This window comes from Ascaphus truei, assembly GCF_040206685.1.
Source record: "Ascaphus truei isolate aAscTru1 chromosome 12 unlocalized genomic scaffold, aAscTru1.hap1 SUPER_12_unloc_2, whole genome shotgun sequence".
Taxonomy (NCBI): domain Eukaryota; kingdom Metazoa; phylum Chordata; class Amphibia; order Anura; family Ascaphidae; genus Ascaphus; species Ascaphus truei.
The window spans coordinates 482,255-506,277 of NW_027453838.1; the positions used below are offsets into that span (position 1 = coordinate 482,255).

The 24,023-nt window shown below is 35.7% G+C and overlaps 7 non-coding genes across 7 annotated transcripts; 1 reads left to right on the forward strand and 6 right to left on the reverse strand.

The window, feature by feature from the left end:
- Positions 1–3,402: 3,402 nt before the first annotated feature.
- Positions 3,403–3,484, reverse strand: TRNAS-AGA (transfer RNA serine (anticodon AGA)). Its single transcript has one exon. It is a non-coding gene; the product is annotated as a tRNA-Ser (tRNA).
- A 2,980-nt stretch (positions 3,485–6,464) lies between these two features.
- TRNAS-UGA (transfer RNA serine (anticodon UGA)) lies at positions 6,465–6,546 on the reverse strand. Its single transcript has one exon. It is a non-coding gene; the product is annotated as a tRNA-Ser (tRNA).
- Positions 6,547–9,527: 2,981 nt separating this feature from the next.
- On the reverse strand, positions 9,528–9,609 carry TRNAS-UGA (transfer RNA serine (anticodon UGA)). The gene has a single exon. It is a non-coding gene; the product is annotated as a tRNA-Ser (tRNA).
- A 2,984-nt stretch (positions 9,610–12,593) lies between these two features.
- TRNAS-UGA (transfer RNA serine (anticodon UGA)) lies at positions 12,594–12,675 on the reverse strand. Its single transcript has one exon. It is a non-coding gene; the product is annotated as a tRNA-Ser (tRNA).
- Positions 12,676–15,659: 2,984 nt separating this feature from the next.
- Positions 15,660–15,741, reverse strand: TRNAS-UGA (transfer RNA serine (anticodon UGA)). The gene has a single exon. It is a non-coding gene; the product is annotated as a tRNA-Ser (tRNA).
- Positions 15,742–16,120: 379 nt separating this feature from the next.
- TRNAI-UAU (transfer RNA isoleucine (anticodon UAU)) lies at positions 16,121–16,213 on the forward strand. The gene is given in 2 exon segments: positions 16,121–16,158; positions 16,178–16,213. It is a non-coding gene; the product is annotated as a tRNA-Ile (tRNA).
- Positions 16,214–18,710: 2,497 nt separating this feature from the next.
- TRNAS-AGA (transfer RNA serine (anticodon AGA)) lies at positions 18,711–18,792 on the reverse strand. The gene has a single exon. It is a non-coding gene; the product is annotated as a tRNA-Ser (tRNA).
- Positions 18,793–24,023: the final 5,231 nt, after the last annotated feature.

Below are 24,023 nucleotides of genomic sequence, written 5' to 3' on the forward strand. Positions count from 1 at the left end.
GGTGTCTCAATGTGGGCAAGAAGATATTGGTAATTGATGATGTATGATTTAAAAAAATAAAAAAATGAGAGCTGTCCAAGCACATTCTTCCTTTTTTCAAACCAAAATACACCAGTGGAGCCAATGCTACTCATTATTTGGGTCAAGAGGATACATATATTTCCAGATTCCTGTATCCTAAAAAGGCAATCTTTAATGAGCATCCTGTCTATCTGTACTAAGAAAGGGTCAGCCTATCCCCCCTTCTTAACCCTACTATTCACCTCTCACATTCGTATCTTGCTCACCATATGTAAACCACTTCTCACCTCTCTCATAATCTGTTGTTATTACATTTCCTCCACCTACCTCCTGAGAATGATTAATAAACAAATCTAAACTCAATACAAAACCCAATTAAGAGTTAAAATTCACCCTAGCAAAGCCACATTCTACCTTTCAATCAAGCCTGAAATATTTTTTCAAACACAATTTGCACCTGAATGGCGGTGGTGGAACAAAAGCTTTCTACGTTTTGTTTTTAAATCCAAACAAGTATAAATCCCTCTTAAGAGTTAATCCTCACTGTAGCACAACCCCATGCTATTTCACCAGAGTCTTCAATTGAATAAATTCTCTTATTGCTATAGGCGAGTGGATCTTGTATGTGGTAGAAACCAAGAGTGTTGAAAGAAGTTTTGCATGTACGACCACCTTTTCTTTCAGTTTTACTTGCTTTATGCTTTATGCTTTATCAGAGTGGGCAATCATAAATGACAACATAGAAGAGGAATAAAGAATCTTCTTTTTTTGCCAATTACATAGCAAGCTAAAGGAAAACATGCTAAAACCACATTGAAGATTTGAGTAACACAGTTAAAGTAAATATGAAGGAACAAGGCTTGATGTTAATATTAAAGATATTTTAAATGCCTTAAGCATAGAATAAAATATTCCAACACATTTGAACTTTGCAACTCACTCAAAAAATCATGTATTTTGATCAATTTTAAACAGAGGGTTCAGGGCTCTACGGATTTAAAGAATTTATTATATCAAATACACAACGTTTCAACCTTCAAAAAGTTGTCTTTCTCAAGTGAGAAAGACCACTTTTTGATGGTTGAACCGTTGTGTATTTGATTTAATAAATTCTTTAAATCCGTAGAGCCCTGAACCCTCTGTTTTTTTTGCTGACTTTGGAGTCTGTCATTCACAGGGACTCCCTGGATCAAGAGCACCAGTAACAACAAGTATCAGTTAGAGTTTTCAGTTTTTGGTGTGCAGCATTTATCTTGTTTTTTTCTGCTTTTGATCAATTTTGACATACAAAGGTTGGAGGGATACCAACATTGATCTCTTGGGTATCTAGAGGGAACTATCAATATGCAGACTATGGCAAAAGTATCAACAAAATAAACATGTCCAAGAATTAGGTATTCAATATTGTTAATCTGCAAGACAAAACATACAGAACCCCTAAAAGATCATATTGAACCCCCCAAAAAATTAAATCTGATTTTAATATAAAATGTTCTGTCTCTGAATTTAATATCAAAGTACAAAGTACATTTGATCTTAATGCAAATCATTCTGTTTCACAAAAGATTCCATAAAGTTTACATTTGATTAATTTCTTACTTTTCTGTAAACTTCAGGAAGTTACAGTACAATTATTAGAGTATATTAATGACCATTTTTCAGTAAAATTCAAGCTAAGTTGTTTATTTCTTCAACAGGTTTAGAAAGCCCTGCTTATCTTTTGTGAATGATAACAATAAAACATTACAAATGCTTTTTCATAACAAAAAGCTATTTGTGCTGAAGTGTGATAAGCAGTTGAACTATAACATTGATTATTCCCATTATATTTAAACAATATAGTTTTGGCAGACTGTAAAGAATGTACACATCTCAATACATGCAGTACTTAGCACAGTCCTTAAGAAGAATTCAAATATTATCTGTAATTATAAAGTGGAAGAATTCCCTCACTCTCACACTAAAGTGCTCATTATCCTTTGTCACCTTATTGTATTGTATGTCTTTATTTATATAGCGCCATTAATGTACATAGCGCTTTACAGTAGTAATACATGGGGTAATCAAATAAATAACAGATAATATAAATAACAGATCATGGGAATAAGTGCTTTAGACATAAAAGTAACATTTCGGAAGAGGAGTCCCTGCCCCGAGGAGCTTACAGTCTAATTGGTAGGTAGAACGTATAGAGACAGTAGGAGGGAGTTCTGGTAAGTGCGTCTGCAGGGGGCCAAGCTTTATGTATCGTGTTCAGAATATCCACAGTGCTATTCATATGCTTCTTTAAGCAAGTGTGTCTTAAGGTGGGTCTTAAAGGTGGATAGAGAGGGTGCTAGTCGGGTACTGAGGGGAAGGGCATTCCAGAGGTGTGGGGCAGAAAGTGAGAAAAGTTTAAGGCGGGAGAGGGCTTTAGATACAAAGGGGGTAGAAAGAAGACATCCTTGAGAAGAACGCAAGAGTCTGGATGGTGCATAACGAGAAATTAGGGATGAGATGTAAGGAGGGGCAGAAGAATGTAAAGCTTTAAAAGTGAGGAGAAGAATGGAGTGTGAGATGCGGGATTTGATCGGAAGCCAGGAGAGGGATTTCATGAGGGGAGATGCTGAGACGGATCTAGGAAAGAGTAGAGTGATTCTGGCAGCAGCGTTTAGGATAGATTGTAGGGGAGACAGGTGAGAGGCAGGAAGGCCGGACAGCAGGAGTTTACAGTAATCAAGACGGGAGAGAATGAGGGCCTGAGTCAGAGTTTTAGCAGTCGAGCAACAGAGGAAAGGGCGTATCTTTGTTATATTGCGGAGGAAAAAGCGACAAGTTTTAGAAATGTTTTGAATGTGAGGGGCAAATGTGAGAGAGGAGTCAAGTGTGACCCCTAGGCAGCGTGCTTGGGCTACTGGGTGAATGATTGTAGTTCCAACAGTAATGTGGAAGGAGGTAGTAGGGCCAGGTTTGGGAGGAAGTATGAGGAGCTCTGTTTTAGCCATGTTGAGTTTAAGGCGTCGGAGAGCCATCCAGGATGATATAGCAGAGAGACATTCAGAAACTTAACTTAAGTTATTTCTGTAGGGGTAAGCCGTTTCTCCTCTATTTTATGTTGTGCAAAGTATTGCACACAAATGACCTCTTAGCACTATGTTGCAGCATAGAGATACTTATCAATAGAAGACAATGCATTTATTGAAATGGAGTTCTTTATTAAATGTTTTACAGCCAGCAGCACCCTAAAATGTATAACTTGGAAAATGTTTGAAGAATTCAGATTGTTTTCTTCTTTAGTGTGCCACATATTCCAGTAAGTAAAGATTGCTTTGCCAAGCAGATACAAACAAAATGAAAAGTACAGTGAAGTTTTTAATAACACGTTACCACTGAAAAAGTCAACGTAGTCAGCAGGATTTGAACCTGCGCGGGGAAACCCCAATGGATTTCTAGTCCATCGCCTTAACCACTCGGCCATGACTACATAGCTGGTAGTACTGAATACAGTCACACAGATGGCTCTTGAGCGGATATGGGTAACACTCACTAATGGATGATGACCAATATGAACTAAATAACCATGAGAACATTTTCATAAAGAGAAATACATGACTTGTTTGTACACATTGTTTAAACAACATTATCTTTGTAAAATGTTGCTTCTATTGGGTTTTTGAAAAATGACGAGAAATACTTTTTGTTAACCACATTCAATGTACAGTATGTAACAGATCTCAGGCAGAAAAAAAGAAAAGGGGTTAAAAGGAGTAATGGGAAAATGATCTAACTTGGATGTCAGAGATTAAAAGAGCAGAGTTGGAGGGTAATTGGGGCAAGAAGAAGATGGATCATTACAGGAACATGCTCCAGTGGCGTAATCGGTTAGCGCACGGTATTTATATGTCAGTATATGCTAAGCTATGCCGAGGTTGTGAGTTCAAGCCTCCTGAAGCAAACCCTTTCTTTGTTTCATCAACCAATAGCATTGTTTGAATGTATTCAATGTTAAATAAAAGGCCTATGGATGTAAATTGTAAAATGTAATCTTTTACATTAAAAACAACATTTCCGCATTTTGCTATTTGGCTTACATTGGAGCGCATGTAAAGCAGTCAAATTCAATAGGTGTCTCAATGTGGGCAAGAAGATATTGGTAATTGATGATGTATGATTTAAAAAAATAAAAAAATGAGAGCTGTCCAAGCAAATTCTTCCTTTTTTCAAACCAAAATACACCAGTGGAGCCAATGCTACCCATTATTTGGGTCTAGAGGATACATATATTTCCAGATGTATATATCCTAAAAAGGCAATCTTTAATGAGCATCCTGTCTATCTGTACTAAGTAGGGGTCAGCCTATCCCCCCTTCTTAACCCAACTATTCACCTCTCACATTCGTATCTTGCTCACCATATGTAAACCACTTCTCACCTCTCTCATAATCTGTTGTTATTACATTTCCTCCACCTACCCCCTGAGAATGATTCATAAACAAATCTAAACTCAATACAAAACCTCATTAAGAGTTAAAATTCACCCTAGCAAAGTCACATTCTACCTTTCAATCAAGCCTGAAATATTTTTTCAAACACAATTTGCACCTGAATGGCGGTGGTGGAACAAAAGCTTTCTACGTTTTGTTTTTAAATCCAAACAAGTATAAATCCCTCTTAAGAGTTAATCCTCACTGTAGCACAACCCCATGCTATTTCACCAGAGTCTTCAATTGAATAAATTCTCTTATTGCTATAGGCGAGTGGATCTTGTATGTGGTAGAAACCAAGAGTGCTGAAAGAAGTTTTGCATGTACGACCACCTTTTCTTTCAGTTTTACTTGCTTTATACTTTATGCTTTATCAGAGTGGGCAATCATAAATGACAACATAGAAGAGGAATAAAGAATCTTCTTTTTTTTGCCAATTACATAGCAAGCTAAAGGAAAACATGCTAAAACCACATTGAAGATTTGAGTAACACAGTTAAAGTAAATATGAAGGAACAAGGCTTGATGTTAATATTAAAGATATTTTAAATGCCTTAAGCATAGAATAAAATATTCCAACACATTTGAACGTTGCAACTCACTCAAAAAATCATGTCTTTTGATCAATTTTAAACAGAGGGTTCAGGGCTCTACGGATTTAAAGAATTTATTATATCAAATACACAACATTTCAACCATCAATAAGTGGTCTTTCTCAAGTGAGAAAGACCACTTTTTGATGGTTGAAACGTTGTGTATTTGATTTAATAAATTCTTTAAATCCGTAGAGCCCTGAACCCTCTGTTTTTTTGCTGACTTTGGAGTCTGTCATTCACAGGGACTCCCCTGGATCAAGAGCAGCAGTAACAACAAGTATCAGTTACAGTTTTCAGTTTTTGGTGTGCAGCATTTATCTTGTTTTTTTCTGCTTTTGATCAATTTTGACATTCAAAGGGTGGAGGGATACCAACATTGATCTCTTGGGTATCTAGAGGGAACTATCAATATGCAGACTATGGCAAAAGTATCAACAAAATAAACATGTCCAAGAATTAGGTATTCAATATTGTTAATCTGCAAGACAAAAACATACAGAACCCCTATAAGATCATATTGAACCCCCCCAAATAATAAATCTGATTTTAATATAACATGTTCTGTCTCTGAATTTAATATCAAAGTATAAAGTACATTTGTTCTTAATGAGAATCATTCTGTTTCACAAAAGATTCCATAAAGTTTACATTTGATTAATTTCTTAATTTTCTGTAAACTTCAGGAAGTTACAGTACAATTATTACAGTACATTAATGATCATTTTTCAGTAAAATTCAAGCTAAGTTGTTTATTTCTTCACCAGGTTTAGAAAGCCCTGCTTATCTTTTGTGAATGATAACAATAAAACATTACAAATGCTTTTTCATAACAAAAAGCTATTTGTGCTGAAGTGTGATAAGCAGTTCAACTATAACATTGATTATTCCCATTATATTTAAACAATATAGTTTTGGCAGACTGTAAAGAATGTACACATCTCAATACATGCAGTACTTAGCACAGTCATTAAGAAGAATTCAAATATTATCTGTAATTATAAAGTGGAAGAATTCCCTCACTCACACTAAAGTGCTCATTATCCTTTGTCACCTTAAGTTATTTCTGTAGGGGTAAGCCGTTTCTCCTCTATTTTATGTTGTGCAAAGTATTGCACACAAATGACCTCTTAGCACTATGTTGCAGCATAGAGATACTTATCAATAGAAGACAATGCATTTATTGAAATGGAGTTCTTTATTAAATGTTTTACAGCCAGCAGCACCCTAAAATGTATAACTTGGAAAATGTTTGAAGAATTCAGAGTGTTTTCTTCTTTAGTGTGCCACATATTCCAGTAAGTAAAGATTGCTTTGCCAAGCAGATACAAACAAAATGCAAAGTGCAGTGAAGTTTTTAATAACACGTTACCACTGAAAAAGTCAACGTAGTCAGCAGGATTTGAACCTGCGCGGGGAAACCCCAATGGATTTCAAGTCCATCGCCTTAACCACTCGGCCATGACTACATAGCTGGTAGTACTGAATACAGTCACACAGATGGCTCTTGAGCGGATATGGGTAACACTCACTAATGAATGATGACCAATATGAACTAAATAACCATGAGAACATTTTCATAAAGAGAAATACATGACTTGTTTGTACACATTGTTTAAACAACATTATCTTTGTAAAATGTTGCTTCTATTGGGTTTTTGAAAAATGACGAGAAATACTTTTTGTTAACCACATTCAATGTACAGTATGAAACAGATCTCAGGCAGAAAAAAAGAAAAGGGGTTAAAAGGAGTAATGGGAAAATGATCTAACTTGGATGTCAGAGATTAAAAGAGCAGAGTTGGAGGGTAATTGGGGCAAGAAGAAGATGGATCATTACAGGAACATGCTCCAGTGGCGTAATCGGTTAGCGCACGGTATTTATATGTCAGTATATGCTAAGCTATGCCGAGGTTGTGAGTTCAAGCCTCCTGAAGCAAACCCTTTCTTTGTTTCATCAACCAATAGCATTGTTTGAATGTATTCAATGTTAAATAAAAGGCCTATGGATGTAAATTGTAAAATGTAATCTTTTACATTAAAAACAACATTTCCGCATTTTGCTATTTGGCTTACATTGGAGCGCATGTAAAGCAGTCAAATTCAATAGGTGTCTCAATGTGGGCAAGAAGATATTGGTAATTGATGATGTATGATTTAAAAAAATAAAAAAATGAGAGCTGTCCAAGCAAATTCTTCCTTTTTTCAAACCAAAATACACCAGTGGAGCCAATGCTACCCATTATTTGGGTCTAGAGGATACATATATTTCCAGATGTATATATCCTAAAAAGGCAATCTTTAATGAGCATCCTGTCTATCTGTACTAAGTAGGGGTCAGCCTATCCCCCCTTCTTAACCCAACTATTCACCTCTCACATTCGTATCTTGCTCACCATATGTAAACCACTTCTCACCTCTCTCATAATCTGTTGTTATTACATTTCCTCCACCTACCCCCTGAGAATGATTCATAAACAAATCTAAACTCAATACAAAACCTCATTAAGAGTTAAAATTCACCCTAGCAAAGTCACATTCTACCTTTTAATCAAGCCTGAAATATTTTTTCAAACACAATTTGCACCTGAATGGCGGTGGTGGAACAAAAGCTTTCTACGTTTTGTTTTTAAATCCAAACAAGTATAAATCCCTCTTAAGAGTTAATCCTCACTGTAGCACAACCCCATGCTATTTCACCAGAGTCTTCAATTGAATAAATTCTCTTATTGCTATAGGCGAGTGGATCTTGTATGTGGTAGAAACCAAGAGTGCTGAAAGAAGTTTTGCATGTACGACCACCTTTTCTTTCAGTTTTACTTGCTTTATACTTTATGCTTTATCAGAGTGGGCAATCATAAATGACAACATAGAAGAGGAATAAAGAATCTTCTTTTTTTTGCCAATTACATAGCAAGCTAAAGGAAAACATGCTAAAACCACATTGAAGATTTGAGTAACACAGTTAAAGTAAATATGAAGGAACAAGGCTTGATGTTAATATTAAAGATATTTTAAATGCCTTAAGCATAGAATAAAATATTCCAACACATTTGAACGTTGCAACTCACTCAAAAAATCATGTCTTTTGATCAATTTTAAACAGAGGGTTCAGGGCTCTACGGATTTAAAGAATTTATTATATCAAATACACAACATTTCAACCATCAAAAAGTGGTCTTTCTCAAGTGAGAAAGACCACTTTTTGATGGTTGAAACGTTGTGTATTTGATTTAATAAATTCTTTAAATCCGTAGAGCCCTGAACCCTCTGTTTTTTTTGCTGACTTTGGAGTCTGTCATTCACAGGGACTCCCCTGGATCAAGAGCACCAGTAACAACAAGTATCAGTTACAGTTTTCAGTTTTTGGTGTGCAGCATTTATCTTGTTTTTTTCTGCTTTTGATCAATTTTGACATACAAAGGGTGGAGGGATACCAACATTGATCTCTTGGGTATCTAGAGGGAACTATCAATATGCAGACTATGGCAAAAGTATCAACAAAATAAACATGTCCAAGAATTAGGTATTCAATATTGTTAATCTGCAAGACAAAAACATACAGAACCCCTATAAGATCATATTGAACCCCCCCAAATAATAAATCTGATTTTAATATAACATGTTCTGTCTCTGAATTTAATATCAAAGTATAAAGTACATTTGTTCTTAATGAGAATCATTCTGTTTCACAAAAGATTCCATAAAGTTTACATTTGATTAATTTCTTAATTTTCTGTAAACTTCAGGAAGTTACAGTACAATTATTACAGTACATTAATGATCATTTTTCAGTAAAATTCAAGCTAAGTTGTTTATTTCTTCACCAGGTTTAGAAAGCCCTGCTTATCTTTTGTGAATGATAACAATAAAACATTACAAATGCTTTTTCATAACAAAAAGCTATTTGTGCTGAAGTGTGATAAGCAGTTCAACTATAACATTGATTATTCCCATTATATTTAAACAATATAGTTTTGGCAGACTGTAAAGAATGTACACATCTCAATACATGCAGTACTTAGCACAGTCATTAAGAAGAATTCAAATATTATCTGTAATTATAAAGTGGAAGAATTCCCTCACTCACACTAAAGTGCTCATTATCCTTTGTCACCTTAAGTTATTTCTGTAGGGGTAAGCCGTTTCTCCTCTATTTTATGTTGTGCAAAGTATTGCACACAAATGACCTCTTAGCACTATGTTGCAGCATAGAGATACTTATCAATAGAAGACAATGCATTTATTGAAATGGAGTTCTTTATTAAATGTTTTACAGCCAGCAGCACCCTAAAATGTATAACTTGGAAAATGTTTGAAGAATTCAGAGTGTTTTCTTCTTTAGTGTGCCACATATTCCAGTAAGTAAAGATTGCTTTGCCAAGCAGATACAAACAAAATGCAAAGTGCAGTGAAGTTTTTAATAACACGTTACCACTGAAAAAGTCAACGTAGTCAGCAGGATTTGAACCTGCGCGGGGAAACCCCAATGGATTTCAAGTCCATCGCCTTAACCACTCGGCCATGACTACATAGCTGGTAGTACTGAATACAGTCACACAGATGGCTCTTGAGCGGATATGGGTAACACTCACTAATGAATGATGACCAATATGAACTAAATAACCATGAGAACATTTTCATAAAGAGAAATACATGACTTGTTTGTACACATTGTTTAAACAACATTATCTTTGTAAAATGTTGCTTCTATTGGGTTTTTGAAAAATGACGAGAAATACTTTTTGTTAACCACATTCAATGTACAGTATGAAACAGATCTCAGGCAGAAAAAAAGAAAAGGGGTTAAAAGGAGTAATGGGAAAATGATCTAACTTGGATGTCAGAGATTAAAAGAGCAGAGTTGGAGGGCAATTGGGGCAAGAAGAAGATGAATCATTCCAGGAACATGCTCCAGTTTGCATAATCGGTTAGCGCACGGTACTTATATGTCAGTATATGCTAAGCTATGCCGAGGTTGTGAGTTCAAGCTTCACCTGAAGCAAACCCTTTTTTTGTTTCATCAACCAATAGCATTGTTTGAATGTATACAATGTTAAATAAAAGGCCTATGGATGTAAATTGTAAAATGTAATCTTTTACATTAAAAACAACATTTCCGCATTTTGCTATTTGGCTTACATTGGAGCGCATGTAAAGCAGTCAAATTCAATAGGTGTCTCAATGTGGGCAAGAAGATATTGGTAATTGATGATGTATGATTTAAAAAAATAAAAAAATGAGAGCTGTCCAAGCAAATTCTTCCTTTTTTCAAACCAAAATACACCAGTGGAGCCAATGCTACCCATTATTTGGGTCTAGAGGATACATATATTTCCAGATGTATATATCCTAAAAAGGCAATCTTTAATGAGCATCCTGTCTATCTGTACTAAGTAGGGGTCAGCCTATCCCCCCTTCTTAACCCAACTATTCACCTCTCACATTCGTATCTTGTTCACCATATGTAAACCACTTCTCACCTCTCTCATAATCTGTTGTTATTACATTTCCTCCACCTACCCCCTGAGAATGATTAATAAACAAATCTAAACTCAATACAAAACCTCATTAAGAGTTAAAATTCACCCTAGCAGAGTCACATTCTACCTTTCAATCAAGCCTGAAATATTTTTTCAAACACAATTTGCACCTGAATGGCGGTGGTGGAACAAAAGCTTTCTACGTTTTGTTTTTAAATCCAAACAAATATAAATCCCTCTTAAGAGTTAATCCTCACTGTAGCACAACCCCATGCTATTTCACCAGAGTCTTCAATTGAATAAATTCTCTTATTGCTATAGGCGAGTGGATCTTGTATGTGGTAGAAACCAAGAGTGCTGAAAGAAGTTTTGCATGTACGACCACCTTTTCTTTCAGTTTTACTTGCTTTATGCTTTATGCTTTATCAGAGTGGGCAATCATAAATGACAACATAGAAGAGGAATAAAGAATCTTCTTTTTTTTGCCAATTACATAGCAAGCTAAAGGAAAACATGCTAAAACCACATTGAAGATTTGAGTAACACAGTTAAAGTAAATATGAAGGAACAAGGCTTGATGTTAATATTAAAGATATTTTAAATGCCTTAAGCATAGAATAAAATATTCCAACACATTTGAACTTTGCAACTCACTCAAAAAATCATGTCTTTTGATCAATTTTAAACAGAGGGTTCAGGGCTCTACGTATTTAAAGAATTTATTATATCAAATACACAACATTTCAACCATCAAAAAGTGGTCTTTCTCAAGTGAGAAAGACCACTTTTTGATGGTTGAAACGTTGTGTATTTGATTTAATAAATTCTTTAAATCCGTAGAGCCCTGAACCCTCTGTTTTTTTTGCTGACTTTGGAGTCTGTCATTCACAGGGACTCCCCTGGATCAAGAGCACCAGTAACAACAAGTTTCAGTTACAGTTTTCAGTTTTTGGTGTGCAGCATTTATCTTGTTTTTTTCTGCTTTTGATCAATTTTGACATACAAAGGGTGGAGGGATACCAACATTGATCTCTTGGGTATCTAGAGGGAACTATCAATATGCAGACTATGGCAAAAGTATCAACAAAATAAACATGTCCAAGAATTAGGTATTCAATATTGTTAATCTGCAAGACAAAAACATACAGAACCCCTATAAGATCATATTGAACCCCCCCAAATAACTAATCTGATTTTAATATAACATGTTCTGTCTCTGAATTTAATATCAAAGTATAAAGTACATTTGTTCTTAATGAGAATCATTCTGTTTCACAAAAGATTCCATAAAGTTTACATTTGATTAATTTCTTAATTTTCTGTAAACTTCAGGAAGTTACAGTACAATTATTACAGTACATTAATGATCATTTTTCAGTAAAATTCATGCTAAGTTGGTTATTTCTTCAACAGGTTTAGAAAGCCCTGCTTATCTTTTGTGAATGATAACAATAAAACATTACAAATGCTTTTTCATAACAAAAAGCTATTTGTGCTGAAGTGTGATAAGCAGTTCAACTATAACATTGATTATTCCCATTATATTTAAACAATATAGTTTTGGCAGACTGTAAAGAATGTACACATCTCAATACATGCAGTACTTAGCACAGTCATTAAGAAGAATTCAAATATTATCTGTAATTATAAAGTGGAAGAATTCCCTCACTCACACTAAAGTGCTCATTATCCTTTGTCACCTTAAGTTATTTCTGTAGGGGTAAGCCGTTTCTCCTCTATTTTATGTTGTGCAAAGTATTGCACACAAATGACCTCTTAGCACTATGTTGCAGCATAGAGATACTTATCAATAGAAGACAATGCATTTATTGAAATGGAGTTCTTTATTAAATGTTTTACAGCCAGCAGCACCCTAAAATGTATAACTTGGAAAATGTTTGAAGAATTCAGAGTGTTTTCTTCTTTAGTGTGCCACATATTCCAGTAAGTAAAGATTGCTTTGCCAAGCAGATACAAACAAAATGCAAAGTGCAGTGAAGTTTTTAATAACACGTTACCACTGAAAAAGTCAACGTAGTCAGCAGGATTTGAACCTGCGTGGGGAAACCCCAATGGATTTCAAGTCCATCGCCTTAACCACTCGGCCTTGACTACATAGCTGGTAGTACTGAATACTGTCACACAGATGGCTCTTGAGCGGATATGGGTAACACTCACTAATGAATGATGACCAATATGAACTAAATAACCATGAGAACATTTTCATAAAGAGAAATACATGACTTGTTTGTACACATTGTTTAAACAACATTATCTTTGTAAAATGTTGCTTCTATTGGGTTTTTGAAAAATGACGAGAAATACTTTTTGTTAACCACATTCAATGTACAGTATGAAACAGATCTCAGGCAGAAAAAAAGAAAAGGGGTTAAAAGGAGTAATGGGAAAATGATCTAACTTGGATGTCAGAGATTAAAAGAGCAGAGTTGGAGGGCAATTGGGGCAAGAAGAAGATGAATCATTCCAGGAACATGCTCCAGTTTGCATAATCGGTTAGCGCACGGTACTTATATGTCAGTATATGCTAAGCTATGCCGAGGTTGTGAGTTCAAGCTTCACCTGAAGCAAACCCTTTTTTTGTTTCATCAACCAATAGCATTGTTTGAATGTATACAATGTTAAATAAAAGGCCTATGGATGTAAATTGTAAAATGTAATCTTTTACATTAAAAACAACATTTCCGCATTTTGCTATTTGGCTTACATTGGAGCGCATGTAAAGCAGTCAAATTCAATAGGTGTCTCAATGTGGGCAAGAAGATATTGGTAATTGATGATGTATGATTTAAAAAAATAAAAAAATGAGAGCTGTCCAAGCAAATTCTTCCTTTTTTCAAACCAAAATACACCAGTGGAGCCAATGCTACCCATTATTTGGGTCTAGAGGATACATATATTTCCAGATGTATATATCCTAAAAAGGCAATCTTTAATGAGCATCCTGTCTATCTGTACTAAGTAGGGGTCAGCCTATCCCCCCTTCTTAACCCAACTATTCACCTCTCACATTCGTATCTTGTTCACCATATGTAAACCACTTCTCACCTCTCTCATAATCTGTTGTTATTACATTTCCTCCACCTACCCCCTGAGAATGATTAATAAACAAATCTAAACTCAATACAAAACCTCATTAAGAGTTAAAATTCACCCTAGCAGAGTCACATTCTACCTTTCAATCAAGCCTGAAATATTTTTTCAAACACAATTTGCACCTGAATGGCGGTGGTGGAACAAAAGCTTTCTACGTTTTGTTTTTAAATCCAAACAAATATAAATCCCTCTTAAGAGTTAATCCTCACTGTAGCACAACCCCATGCTATTTCACCAGAGTCTTCAATTGAATAAATTCTCTTATTGCTATAGGCGAGTGGATCTTGTATGTGGTAGAAACCAAGAGTGCTGAAAGAAGTTTTGCATGTACGACCACCTTTTCTTTCAGTTTTACTTGCTTTATGCTTTATGCTTTATCAGAGTGGGCAATCATAAATGACAACATAGAAGAGGAATAAAGAATCTTCTTTTTTTGCCAATTACATAGCAAGCTAAAGGAAAACATGCTAAAACCACATTGAAGATTTGAGTAACACAGTTAAAGTAAATATGAAGGAACAAGGCTTGATGTTAATATTAAAGATATTTTAAATGCCTTAAGCATAGAATAAAATATTCCAACACATTTGAACTTTGCAACTCACTCAAAAAATCATGTCTTTTGATCAATTTTAAACAGAGGGTTCAGGGCTCTACGGATTTAAAGAATTTATTATATCAAATACACAACATTTCAACCATCAAAAAGTGGTCTTTCTCAAGTGAGAAAGACCACTTTTTGATGGTTGAAACGTTGTGTATTTGATTTAATAAATTCTTTAAATCCGTAGAGCCCTGAACCCTCTGTTTTTTTTGCTGACTTTGGAGTCTGTCATTCACAGGGACTCCCCTGGATCAAGAGCACCAGTAACAACAAGTTTCAGTTACAGTTTTCAGTTTTTGGTGTGCAGCATTTATCTTGTTTTTTTCTGCTTTTGATCAATTTTGACATACAAAGGGTGGAGGGATACCAACATTGATCTCTTGGGTATCTAGAGGGAACTATCAATATGCAGACTATGGCAAAAGTATCAACAAAAGAAACATGTCCAAGAATTAGGTATTCAATATTGTTAATCTGCAAGACAAAAACATACAGAACCCCTATAAGATCATATTGAACCCCCCAAATAACTAATCTGATTTTAATATAACATGTTCTGTCTCTGAATTTAATATCAAAGTATAAAGTACATTTGTTCTTAATGAGAATCATTCTGTTTCACAAAAGATTCCATAAAGTTTACATTTGATTAATTTCTTAATTTTCTGTAAACTTCAGGAAGTTACAGTACAATTATTACAGTACATTAATGATCATTTTTCAGTAAAATTCAAGCTAAGTTGTTTATTTCTTCACCAGGTTTAGAAAGCCCTGCTTATCTTTTGTGAATGATAACAATAAAACATTACAAATGCTTTTTCATAACAAAAAGCTATTTGTGCTGTAGTGTGATAAGCAGTTCAACTATAACATTGATTATTCCCATTATATTTAAACAATATAGTTTTGGCAGACTGTAAAGAATGTACACATCTCAATACATGCAGTACTTAGCACAGTCCTTAAGAAGAATTCAAATATTATCTGTAATTATAAAGTGGAAGAATTCCCTCACTCTCACACTAAAGTGCTCATTATCCTTTGTCACCTTAAGTTATTTCTGTAGGGGTAAGCCGTTTCTCCTCTATTTTATGTTGTGCAAAGTATTGCACACAAATGACCTCTTAGCACTATGTTGCAGCATAGAGATACTTATCAATAGAAGACAATGCATTTATTGAAATGGAGTTCTTTATTAAATGTTTTACAGCCAGCAGCACCCTAAAATGTATAACTTGGAAAATGTTTGAAGAATTCAGAGTGTTTTCTTCTTTAGTGTGCCACATATTCCAGTAAGTAAAGATTGCTTTGCCAAGCAGATACAAACAAAATGCAAAGTGCAGTGAAGTTTTTAATAACACGTTACCACTGAAAAAGTCAACGTAGTCAGCAGGATTTGAACCTGCGCGGGGAAACCCCAATGGATTTCAAGTCCATCGCCTTAACCACTCGGCCTTGACTACATAGCTGGTAGTACTGAATACAGTCACACAGATGGCTCTTGAGCGGATATGGGTAACACTCACTAATGAATGATGACCAATATGAACTAAATAACCATGAGAACATTTTCATAAAGAGAAATACATGACTTGTTTGTACACATTGTTTAAACAACCTTATCTTTGTAAAATGTTGCTTCTATTGGGTTTTTGAACAATGACGAGAAATACTTTTTGTTAACCACATTCAATGTATATTATGAAACAGATCTGAGGCAGAAAAAAAGAAAAGGGGTTAAAAGGAGTAATGGGAAAATGATCTAACTTGGATGTCAGAGATTAAAAGAGCAGAGTTGGAGAGCAATTGGGGCAAGAAGAACATGGATCATTACAGGAACATGCTCCAGTGGCGTAATCGGTTAGCGCACGGTACTTATATGTCAGTATAAGCTAAGCTATGCCGAGGTTGTGAGTTCAAGCCTCACCTGAAGCAAACCCTTTCTTTGTTTCATCAACCAATAGCATTGTTTGAATGTATACAATGTTAAATAAAAGGCCTATGGATGTAAATTGTAAAATGTAATCTTTTACATTAAAAACAACATTTCCGCATTTTGCTATTTGGCGTACATTGGAGCGCATGTAAAGCAGTCAAATTCAATAGGTGTCTCAATGTTGGTAATTGATGATGTATGATTTAAAAAAATAAAAAAATGAGAGCTGTCCAAGCAAATTCTTCCTTTTTTCAAACCAAAATACACCAGTGGAGCCAATGCTACCCATTATTTGGGTCTAGAGGATACATATATTTCCAGATGTATATATCCTAAAAAGGCAATCTTTAATGAGCATCCTGTCTATCTGTACTAAGTAGGGGTCAGCCTATCCCCCTTCTTAACCCAACTATTCACCTCTCACATTCGTATCTTTCTCACCATATGTAAACCACTTCTCACCTCTCTCATAATCTGTTGTTATTACATTTCCTCCTCCTACCCCCTGAGAATGATTAATAAACAAATCTAAACTCAATACAAAACCCCATTAAGAGTTAAAATTCACCCTAGCAAAGTCACATTCTACCTTTCAATCAAGCCTGAAATATTTTTTCAAACACAATTTGCACCTGAATGGCGGTGGTGGAACAAAAGCTTTCTATGTTTTGTTTTTAAATCCAAACAAGTATAAATCCCTCTTAAGAGTTAATCCTCACTGTAGCACAACCCCATGCTATTTCACCAGAGTCTTCAATTGAATAAATTCTCTGATTGCTATAGGTGAGTGGATCTTGTATGTGGTAGAAACCAAGAGTGCTGAAAGAAGTTTTGCATGTACGACCACCTTTTCTTTCAGTTTTACTTGCTTTATGCTTTATGCTTTATCAGAGTGGGCAATCATAACTGACAACATAGAAGAGGAATAAAGAATCTTCTTTTTTTGCCAATTACATAGCAAGCTAAAGGAAAACATGCTAAAACCACATTGAAGATTTGAGTAACACAGTTAAAGTAAATATGAAGGAACAAGGCTTGATGTTAATATTAAAGATATTTTAAATGCCTTAAGCATAGAATAAAATATTCCAACACATTTGAACTTTGCAACTCACTCAAAAACTCATGTCTTTTGATCAATTTTAAACAGAGGGTTCAGGACTCTACGGATTTAAAGAATTTATTATATCAAATACACAATGTTTCAACCATCAAAAAGTGGTCTTTCTCAAGTGAGAAAGACCACTTTTTGATGGTTGAAACGTTGTGTATTTGATTTAATAAATTCTTTAAATCCGTAGAGCCCTGAACCCTCTGGTTTTTTTGCTGACTTTGGAGTCTGTCATTCACAGGGACTCCCCTGGATCAAGAGCACCAGTAACAGCAAGTATCAGTTAGAGTTTTCAGTTTTTGGTGTGCAGCATTTATCTTGTTTTTTTTCTGCTTTTGATCAATTTTGACATACAAAGGGTGGAGGGATACCAACATTGATCTCTTGGATATCTAGAGGGAACTATCAATATGCAGATTATGGCAAAAGTATCAACAAAATAAACATGTCCAAGAATTAGGTATTCAATATTGTTAATCTGCAAGACAGAAACATACAGAACCCCTATAAGATCATATTGAACCTCCCAAAAAATAAATCTGATTTTAATATAAAATGTTCTGTCTCTGAATTTAATTTCAAATTACAAAGTACATTTGTTCTTAATGAGAATCATTCTGTTTCACAAAAGATTCCATAAAGTTTACATTTGATTAATTTCTTAATTTTCTGTAAACTTCAGGAAGTTACAGTACAATTATTACAGTACATTAATGACCATTTTTCCGTAAAGTTCAAGCTAAGTTGTTTATTTCTTCAACAGGTTTAGAAAGCCATGCTTATCTTTTGTGAATGATAACAATAAAACATTACAAATGCTTTTTCATAACAAAAAGCTATTTGTGCTGAAGTGTGATAAGCAGTTGAACTATAACATTGATTATTCCCATTAAATTTAAACAATATAGTTTTGGCAGAATGTAAAGAATGTACACATCTCAATACATGCAGTACTTAGCACAGTCCTTAAGAAGAATTCAAATATTATCTGTAATTATAAAGTGGAAGAATTCCCTCACTCTCACACTAAAGTGCTCATTATCCTTTGTCACCTTAAGTTATTTCTGTAGGGGTAAGCCGTTTCTCCTCTATTTTATGTTGTGCAAAGTATTGCACACAAATGACCTCTTAGCACTATGTTGCAGCATAGAGATACTTATCAATAGAAGACAATGCATTTATTGAAATGGAGTTCTTTATTAAATGTTTTACAGCCAGCAGCACCCTAAAATGTATAACTTGTAAAATGTTTGATGAATTCAGAGTGTTTTCTTCTTTAGTGTGCCACATATTCCAGTAAGTAAAGATTGCTTTGCCAAGCAGATACAAACAAAATGCAAAGTGCAGTGAAGTTTTTAATAACACGTTAACACTGAAAAAGTCAACGTAGTCAGCAGGATTTGAACCTGTGCGGGGAAACCCCAATGGATTTCTAGTCCATCGCCTTAACCACTCGGCCATGCCTACATAGCTGGTAGTACTGAATACAGTCACTGTAAATGTGCATATAAGGGGGGACTCCATTTTGATTGCTGGATAACCATTTTTCTATAACTATTCTGTACTAACGTTTAAGTCTCAGGAACTAATCACATGCCATATGCCATACGTAATTGTGCTGTGCAGGCAGGTCTGAGAATGTGACTTGACCTGTCACCTACTTATCGCTAGCTGAACCGTATTTGTTCAGACTTATTTTGCCCTGTAGAAAACAGGAACTTGTCTTCAGCCATATTGGGCATAAGTTACACAACAATGCATTTCACAACATACTGCCATTTCCTTAACGGCCTCCTAACTCGGTATTGAGCCCCTTTCCCAGACCATAAACTGTCTAACTGTCATTTTGCTGAGATAGACAGACTGTGAAGTAAAAGGGGAAGTATGTTCTCATATGTTCTCATATCTGTGTTTTTTCTATGCTCAAGTTTGCTATATAAACTGGCTGTATACCCTTCAATAAATGAGAGAACAGTTTTGACAAAGCTTCAATGGTTGTCTGACTCAATTACTGTCTTCTCCCGAGCTCGTCCCCCATTTTGTTTTCCCAGATCATCAGCGCTATAAGAGTGGGTTAAATCCTCCGGAGGTTTGAAGTCATCTCGAGTCGGGCAGACGGTGTATTTTCACGCTAAGACGTTGGAGAATACAAGGGCACATTTTCATGGTGTCGGAAGTTGGGAAAGAAGTATATTTTGTTTAGTAATTGTTATTTTGTTTTTATTGATTTGTGTATAGCATATATGCACACCTTTTGTCACACAATGGAATCCTAGTAAACAAAGCCCATATTTTATGTATAATATAATCCAATATACTATCTATATTCAATAGGTTGCACCCCAGGAAAAATGAGTGTTATATTTAACCCCTTGAGAAAAAGACAATATGAAATAAGACATTTGTAGAACCATCTATAAGAAATTGGTTACGAAGGGTGTAGAAATAAGAGTTTGCCATAGGGAAGTTATTGACTTTGTGATAGGAGGACAGATAGAACATTACCCTGCAACTAGAATAGTTTATGTTATTTGGGGAAAATAGTCCAGTGTTTAAAGGTAGAGATGACGGATGGGATTTGTTGGGACTTGGTGGTTGGATTAGTTCTCTGGAAGCGAAGCTATTGGATGCTTTTGTGTGTGTGTCTGTCCTACTCATCACTCTCTATGTATGTGTCATATGCAGTAAACTTTGATCCAGAAGTGCGTTGCACCCCCACCGACGCTATGCCTCTTTTCGGTGATGTCAGCAGTCCCCCAGAAGAAGAGACCGAGAAGAAATCAACTGTGCCGATATAATGGCCGAAAAAGAATGACAAGGCACAATTGGACAATCTCCTGATCCAGCAGGACTATGCAATGGTTAACTGTTCTTTAAATAGACTGTCTCTAAAGAATAAGAGGGGACTAAGAAGATTGGATATGAGGCTATGAGGAAAGTGGGAGGTCACCCAGAGGCGTGTGTCAGCCACAAGGAAAGGATCATAAGTCAGCCATTTTTTACCATAGCAGCCATTTTTCTGTTTTGCCATTCTGAATAAATGCAGTATGAAAGATGCGTGCAAGATGGATATTTGTGCAATCGCTCCCGGTAGAAATTAGCCCCCACCAATTTTCACAAGTTTTAGCCGCCATAATGTGCTAATAGTTACAGAAGAGCAGTGTGAATAGTAATTTAGAAATTGGTAATAGTTTTTGTAGTAATAGTCAACCTGGTAAACAGAAAAGATATCATACCAGCCACACCGATATATCTCTCTACAAACAAGAACTCCTGTGGCCATATATATATAAATATATTTTTATTTTCTTCGGACCCCCAAAACCTGCACCACTACTTCAGTACGACAAAGTATATCAACAATATCAAAAACAATATAGTAGTTGTTAGGTTATGGACCCACAACAAAATAAGGGAAAGAGAATTGTTATGGGACTGATATTTATCGTTTGCATATTTGTAGTATTAGTTGTTATTATTTCATGTTACACATTTATGTGTTTATCTTTATGTAAAATGATTATGCCTTTTGGTAAGTCAATTGATCACACATATGCATCACTGGACGTTAATGCCCCCATTCACAGTTTCCCAAATATGATATGTAACTCTGGACCTACTGCCACTAGAGTCCAGATACCTTTGATGGATTATGATAACATTCAAATCCAATACGAGACCCCCATATCCTAGAGGTTAATTGTCATTTTGTGATGACAAAAGGGGGGATTGTAAATGTGCATATAAGGGGGGACTCCATTTTGATTGCTGGATAACCATTTTTCTATAACTATTCTGTACTAACGTTTAAGTCTCAGGAACTAATCACATGCCATATGCCATACGTAATTGTGCTGTGCAGGCAGGTCTGAGAATGTGACTTGACCTGTCACCTACTTATCGCTAGCTGAACCGTATTTGTTCAGACTTATTTTGCCCTGTAGAAAACAGGAACTTGTCTTCAGCCATATTGGGCATAAGTTACACAACAATGCATTTCACAACATACTGCCATTTCCTTAACGGCCTCCTAACTCGGTATTGAGCCCCTTTCCCAGACCATAAACTGTCTAACTGTCATTTTGCTGAGATAGACAGACTGTGAAGTAAAAGGGGAAGTATGTTCTCATATGTTCTCATATCTGTGTTTTTTCTATGCTCAAGTTTGCTATATAAACTGGCTGTATACCCTTCAATAAATGAGAGAACAGTTTTGACAAAGCTTCAATGGTTGTCTGACTCAATTACTGTCTTCTCCCGAGCTCGTCCCCCATTTTGTTTTCCCAGATCATCAGCGCTATAAGAGTGGGTTAAATCCTCCGGAGGTTTGAAGTCATCTCGAGTCGGGCAGACGGTGTATTTTCACGCTAAGACGTTGGAGAATACAAGGGCACATTTTCATGGTGTCAGAAGTGGGATTATCAGGCGGGGGTGGCCAAATTGGCTCTTCAAATTTTGGGTTATTATTTTGTTTAGCCTCATCAATGTGAGGTGCAACTTTTACCCAAATGCGGCCACATAATGCCATATAATGCATGTCCCACTCGGGATCAGGCTGAAACCATAGCCATTCAGGATCTCCACCCAAACATAATCCTTTTATCATTGTCATATGAAATGCGGCAAAACTACCTTGCCATTATTTAGACAATACAATACACACTTGATTAAAATAACCAAAATCAAGCTCGTTTTGCACTGTAAAAAGATATGGGCAACACAGCGTAATATCATGCACTTATATACTTAGCACTTATATACTTAGCACTTATATACTCAGCACTTATATATCCTACGCACTGATATACTTAGCACTTTATATGTCTTATATATCTTAGTTTATATATATAACGACATGCCCATGCACAATAATACAGAAAAAAGAAAAAAATCCCTTAAAAATCCCGTACAATCCTCCTCCCCCCTTAAAAAAAAATACACTTTTCCCACAGACACTGTAAGAGTTTTTCAAGCAGATACCCAACTATATCGCTTGTTCCTATCTCTCAACAGGGACTATAACCCTGTGTATATACTTCTGTCAAGGATTCATGTAATCCTGACTTCACTTTGAGTCCTTTACTCAAGTGTCTCTATGGTTTTTCCTTAACCTTGAATCATCCGGTGCAGCGGTAACTCTAAAAAACTTCTAAACTTTAAAACCTTATGGGCTCTTTGGGCAAGGAGACACAGACGGATAATATACAGATAAAATATATATCTTGTATGCTTACCCCGAATGTGGCTTCTATCCCACTTCTGACACCATGAAAATGTGCCCTTGTATTCTCCAACGTCTTAGCGTGAAAATACACCGTCTGCCCGACTCGAGATGACTTCAAACCTCCGGAGGATTTAACCCACTCTTATAGCGCTGATGATCTGGGAAAACAAAATGGGGGACGAGCTCGGGAGAAGACAGTAATTGAGTCAGACAACCATTGAAGCTTTGTCAAAACTGTTCTCTCATTTATTGAAGGGTATACAGCCAGTTTATATAGCAAACTTGAGCATAGAAAAAACACAGATATGAGAACATATGAGAACATACTTCCCCTTTTACTTCACAGTCTGTCTATCTCAGCAAAATGACAGTTAGACAGTTTATGGTCTGGGAAAGGGGCTCAATACCGAGTTAGGAGGCCGTTAAGGAAATGGCAGTATGTTGTGAAATGCATTGTTGTGTAACTTATGCCCAATATGGCTGAAGACAAGTTCCTGTTTTCTACAGGGCAAAATAAGTCTGAACAAATACGGTTCAGCTAGCGATAAGTAGGTGACAGGTCAAGTCACATTCTCAGACCTGCCTGCACAGCACAATTACGTATGGCATATGGCATGTGATTAGTTCCTGAGACTTAAACGTTAGTACAGAATAGTTATAGAAAAATGGTTATCCAGCAATCAAAATGGAGTCCCCCCTTATATGCACATTTACAATCCCCCCTTTTGTCATCACAAAATGACAATTAACCTCTAGGATATGGGGGTCTCGTATTGGATTTGAATGTTATCATAATCCATCAAAGGTATCTGGACTCTAGTGGCAGTAGGTCCAGAGTTACATATCATATTTGGGAAACTGTGAATGGGGGCATTAACGTCCAGTGATGCATATGTGTGATCAATTGACTTACCAAAAGGCATAATCATTTTACATAAAGATAAACACATAAATGTGTAACATGAAATAATAACAACTAATACTACAAATATGCAAACGATAAATATCAGTCCCATAACAATTCTCTTTCCCTTATTTTGTTGTGGGTCCATAACCTAACAACTACTATATTGTTTTTGATATTGTTGATATACTTTGTCGTACTGAAGTAGTGGTGCAGGTTTTGGGGGTCCGAAGAAAATAAAAATATATTTATATATATATGGCCACAGGAGTTCTTGTTTGTAGAGAGATATATCGGTGTGGCTGGTATGATATCTTTTCTGTTTACCAGGTTGACTATTACTACAAAAACTATTACCAATTTCTAAATTACTATTCACACTGCTCTTCTGTAACTATTAGCACATTATGGCGGCTAAAACTTGTGAAAATTGGTGGGGGCTAATTTCTACCGGGAGCGATTGCACAAATATCCATCTTGCACGCATCTTTCATACTGCATTTATTCAGAATGGCAAAACAGAAAAATGGCTGCTATGGTAAAAAATGGCTGACTTATGATCCTTTCCTT